The sequence below is a fragment of the Stegostoma tigrinum genome, chromosome 19 (genome assembly GCF_030684315.1).
Source record: "Stegostoma tigrinum isolate sSteTig4 chromosome 19, sSteTig4.hap1, whole genome shotgun sequence".
NCBI classification, from domain to species: Eukaryota; Metazoa; Chordata; class Chondrichthyes; order Orectolobiformes; family Stegostomatidae; genus Stegostoma; species Stegostoma tigrinum.
The window spans coordinates 39331347-39337122 of record NC_081372.1 but is presented as its reverse complement, the minus strand read 5'-3'; the positions used below and the strand labels follow the sequence as shown (position 1 = coordinate 39337122).

The window sequence follows — 5776 nt, the reverse complement described above, 5'->3', positions numbered from 1 at the left end:
GCCTTGAATACATTTAAGGAGCCAGCCAACTCTACCTTCTGGGGAAGAAAATTCCACACTCTTAATGGTCCTTTAAGCTAAGAGGAAGTGTCCTCAGACCTGTCTGCAAAGAAAGACCTCTTATTCTTAAACTATGCCTTCTAATTTTAGTCTTCCCTACAACAAAGGCATCCTTGGGGTATTCATCCTAACCAGTGCCCTCAAGATCTTCTATGTTTCAAGAAGATACCTTGTTGTTCTGTAAGCTCCAATGGACTTGGGTCTAAACTGTTCAAATCTTCTTCATAAGATAAAACTTTGTCCCAGGAACAAATTGATCGAGTAGGCATTTAATATGGAAATTTCAGCATCACAGTCTTTGAACTGGCAAGATGGAAGTACCAACTACTTGGTCCCAGGCAACTTGAATAAGAAGGGGATTGATTTTGACCTTCTCATCACCAGCAGCAGGTAAGATAATGAAGTAGATCTGAAGACTGGGATGAGTAGGAGAACAGCAATGCTGGAGAAGGAGAGATGTGAAATGATGGGGATGGAAGCTGGGCGATGCTGGCAATGGGAAGATAGGCAATAGAGCTGATTTGTGAGATGGACGAGGGAGAGGTTTTTTTCACTGGTGCTGATTGGGAGTGTGTGGCAGTGATTGGATGAGTGGAAAGTGGACTGGTGAATGAGATCTCATTGAGGGTGCGAGAAAGGAATGGCTGGCAGTGGTTTTAATGTCGAGTTAGGGAGACCAAACCTGATACTCATAGGTCCATGTAAACATTTTTAACACTCATTTTTTTTAGGTAGCCTCGAGAAATTCTACAAGAAGTATCTGTTAGATTACATATTCTTGTTTTCCTGTATGCAAATAGCACTAGTGGCTTCAGGGAAAGAATTGCTCATAAGAATTGTTCAGAGGTTGTAACGTCTATTTGAAGCATTTTCCCAAACTTCTAGCATCTTCAAGTATGATAGATGGCAGACTCTGGCTCCTTATTACAGTGTGCTTCCTATCTGCCTTTTTGGAGAATAGAATTGCATTGGGCACTCAGAAAGCTGGTGTGTTCAGGCTTATGTTTCTTACTGTTTATGTAGTACTTGTCACAAAAATAGATCCAGGCTGCAGCAAGAAAAGTTAAATTGGGCCCAATGATGTCTTCAGATGTAAGTCAAGCAATGCACTTTCTTCCAAAGCAGCCAATATAAATCTGGTTCAAAACTTTTGCAATAAACTGTGTTGGTGCAGGCTGATGAGTTATAGCTGCCTTTTCATGACTATTTGGAAAACTTTAGCTTTACATGCTCAGTGAAAGCCAAGAATAAACACTGGGAAGGCGCTTGGCTGGATTTAAATCATGTTTGATTTAATCTCTTAATCTTGAGATGGAAATTCTCCATTTAAAGTGAAACGGAGATTGAAAACAGCTTGCAGTTTAGACACTATAAAGTCAGAATTTCAGCAAACCTTTATCCCCATTGCATTGCACTGCAGAACTGGAAGTAATGCTGGAAACACATAATGGTCAAACGGCTCCAAACAAGGAGAAATCTGATCTCCACAGTAAAGTACACTAATCAAATGTTTTATAATTTGTCTCTTCTGATTCTTATTTATTGTAGCCATAGGTTTTCCCTTTAAATGTTAAAGTCTCATTATGTTTGTTCATTTTTGTCGCTGACCTGATACTGACATCATGGTTGAATTTTTAATTCCCGATCAGTTCAAGGACGGAATATCATGCTGGCGGCTGGGGTATCAGTTCCCCAGGTCCACCCCACCCTCAGCCACTTTCCAAGAGGCCAGATGGGAATGACAGAGGTACTCGCCTACAAGCAGTAAGTAGACAATTCAGTTAGATTAAACACTTTAGAAAAAACTATTGTCATGAGCCGACTGAAAATCTTGACTCTGTTTTCTCCGCTACTCCCACCCCCTCCGTCCAGGAACTCCCCACCTACATCCGGGCCACCATCACCTCCCTCCACCTCCTCCAAGACTTCCAATTCCCTGGCCTTCAACACCTCATCTTCACTATGGACATCCAATCCCTATACACTTGTATCCCCCATGTGGATGGCCTAAAATCCCTCTGCTTCTTCCTCTCCCTCAGGCCCAACCAGTCCCCTTCCACCGACATCCTCATCGGCTTATTAGACTCTTCCTTACCTTTAACAGCTTCTCATTTAACTCCTCTCACTTCCTACAGACTAAGGGGGTGGCCATAGGCACCTGCATGGCCCAAGCTATGCCTGCCTCTTCATAGAATACATGGAACAGTCCCTCTTCCGCTACTACACTGGCACCATCCCCCACCTCTTCTTCCGCAACATTGATGACCGTATTGGTGCTGCCCCACACTTACACAAGGAATTTGAACAGTTCATCAACTTCACTAACACCTTTCACCCTAACCTCAAATTCACCTGCACCATCTCCATTACCTCTCTCTCCTTCCTGGACCTCTCTGTCTCCATCTCTGCTGACCACCTCGAAACTGACATCTATTTCAAACCCACCAACTCCCAAGCTAACTTATCTACACCTTCTCTCACCCACTTTCCTGCAAGAATGCAATCCCCTACTTCCAATTTCTCCACTTCTGCTGCATCTGCTCCCAAGATGGAGCATTCCACTCCCAAACATCCCAGATGCCCTCCTTTTCAAAGGACCATAACATACCCCCTCAGGTGATCAAAAATGCCCTCAATTGCATCTCTTGCATTTCCGGCAACTCTGCCCTCACCTCCCTTCCCCTCAACAAAAATAAAGACAGAACCTCCCTTGTCCTGTCTTATCAACACGCCAACCTCTGTATCCAATGTATCATTCTCCGCCTCTTCCGCCACCGACAATCCAGCCCCACCACCAGAGTGATATTTCCCTCCCCACCCCCATCTACCTTTCGTCGGGGCCACGCTCTCTGCAACTCTCTCATCCGCTCCACACTCCCCACTAACTCCACCACACCCGACACCTATCTCTGCAAACACAGGAGGCCCCTACACCTCCCCCCTCACCTCCATTCAATGCACAAAACAAACATTAGTCACACATTCACCTGAAAATCCGTCAATGTGGTCTACTATATCTGCTGCTCCCAATGTGGCCCCCTCGACATCAGTGAGACCAAGCAGAGATTCGGAAACTGTTTGTAAAGCATCTGTGCTCTGTTTGCAAAAAACGACAACAACTTCCAGTCGTGAGCTATTTCAACTCCCCCTCCCACTTCCTGGGTGACATGTCCATCCGGGCCTCCTCCAGTGTCACAATGACATCACCGACAAACTGGAGGAGCAGCACCTCATATTCCGCCTTGGGAGCCTACAGCCCAAAGGCCTAAATGTGAATCTTACCAGTTTCAAAATCTCCCCACTCCCGGCCTCATCCCATGACCAACACTCCTTCTGATCTCCGCCTCCATAACCTGACACAACCTGAACATCTTCTCTCCCACCTATCTGCTCCTCCCACCTCACTGACCGATCCCCATCATTCCCTACCTGCACTCACCTATCACCATCCCACCTACATTCCCCAACCCCATCCTTCCTATCTCTATTTATTTCTGAGCTCCCTTCCCTATCTCCATTTCTGAAGAATGGTTCCGACTCAAAACGTCAACTTTCCTGCCCCTCTGATGCTGCCTGGCCTGCTGTGTTCATCCTGCTTCACACTGTGTTATGTCTGACTCCAGCATCTGCAGTTCTTACTATCTCTGGGTATTCTATTCACTTTCCAGGTACCTGGAGGTTTGGGGAACTATGCAGCTGCCTGAAGATAATCTCCTAGCAGCAGATACACAGGCTTTGGAGCCTTCCGTTTCTCACTGGTTTCCAGTGCAGTCGCAGGTTTAGCCTTACAAGGGTATTGGTCGCCTTGAAGCTGAGGCCACTTTTAAATTTGAAGTTAAAGATGTTGGAGAGTGTGTGCCTTCATTTCGGGGCTGCCCTCTTGCTGACATTCCTGAAAAAGCAACCTGCTGAGCCGGCTCCCATCATCTCAACTTCGATGGTGATCCCAGCACTTGGCTATTAGTTAGATTGATTTCTTGATTTGCCTCATTAGTATGGATACTGGAGTGGAATTTGAGGGTCTGTGTAAAAGTCACAGCAACATCTGACCCCTGTACGTGTACAGTTCAATGTTGAAATTCGGAAGATGTTGCGAGAGATACAATGTTTGGCTACACAGTGCACTGTTGGAGATTTTGCTGACAAAGTCATTGACAGTCAATAACTGTGCACTTCATCGAATTGTGCACTTTTCTCACTGCAAAAGAAATTAATGGAAAATGAAGGTTTCGTTTAGTCATGAATTCTTAACAGCATACTAAGCTTTAACTGTTTCTGCACAACATCTCTGGCCCTGAAAAGCTAATTTTGAAAGCTTAGTCTTACTCTCTCAGGAAAAAAAACGTAAATTTGCAGATTTTAAACAAAATATAAGAAAAGTTTTGTTCTGATAATTACGTTTCTCAAATAACCCCACTGTACATTTCAATACCTGCTGCACTATGTATACAGTTGTTAAAATGATTTTTCTATTCCATATCTTTTAATCCTGTTTTGTGAGAGTTCTTCAGTCTGATTGATTAACATTTTACCCAGCTTGTTGTTAGTTACCACAGATTCTCCATAGACAGCAGAGGAAGGGGAATTCTATGCTATAGTACCCATAAAAAGGTTGTGGATTGCTTTTTCAAGGTGAACAGGGAACACTATCCCACTGACAACACAGTCCAGACCAAAATCTTTTCCATCTTCAGTGCAATATGAGGAGCTGGTTGCAATTCCAAGCTTATAATGGCAAGGATATCTGCAGGGTGTGGACATGCACTGAAGAGAAGAACAGGAGTAGGGTGCATTCTCAAACATTGAAGAGACCTGAATTGGACACGTTTTGCTAGATTATACACTTCTTATGCCTCAACTGTAGTGTGGAATAGACCGAAACTTTCTACATTAAGTGAACTTCACATTATCTATAGCTGACCAACTGGAGTCTCTGCTATCCTCCCAGGCCTCTCTGTCACTACATAAAATACCAATGTTGTCAGTCTGAAGCGATTGTGAAAGAACCAGAGACAAAGGTGCAGAGGCTCCTGTTACAGCATTTATGAAGGCATTTTTCATTCAGTTAAAAAACTACTGAAAACAGCAGTGGGTTAACCTGCATTTCTCATTTTCCAACCCTGGTGAATACTTGATAGCACATATTTTACTGTAATAGGGGAAAAAATGTTTGTTTTTGCATTACTGTAGAGCCAGTAGGTGGATGATCGTTAGACAACATAGTGGTTTGAAATGTATGACAGGACACGCATTCTTGCATGCAAGATATAAATCTTTAATGAGCTAGATCTCTCAAACCTTACATTCTACAAGTGTCATGTGCTGATGATTTGTAATAAATAGACACATTTCTGGGTATCCACATCGAATCCCTCATCAACTGAAAATAGAAAATGCCAAAGAATTTTTAAGTTCAAGCCGGAGCTTAAAAGCTAAAAATGAAGGCCAAGAGTGATTTTTTTTATCTTTTAAGCAAATACTGACACATTCTATAATACTGAGATATTGATCTCTAATATTTCTAGACTGTGGCTGTCTGCACATTCGCTGTCTCTGAAGCTGTTTGTTTCCCATTTCTAAGGATAGCTATTCATTGTAACAATCTTACTTACATCTGCATAGTGTATGTTATCAAAAACAGCTCTCTAATGTAGTGTCTAAGACTAGTCTCTTCGCATGTTCATTCTAGATAGGACTCTTCTCTCCTAATGAGTCC

At 43.2% G+C, this 5776-nt stretch overlaps 1 long non-coding RNA gene across 1 annotated transcript; it reads left to right on the top strand.

The window, feature by feature from the left end:
- The first annotated feature begins 1480 nt into the window (after window positions 1-1480).
- LOC125461636 (uncharacterized) lies at window positions 1481-4476 on the top strand. The gene is made up of 3 exons (XR_007249517.2): window positions 1481-1554; window positions 1710-1824; window positions 3729-4476. It is a non-coding gene; the product is annotated as an uncharacterized LOC125461636 (long non-coding RNA).
- Window positions 4477-5776: the final 1300 nt, after the last annotated feature.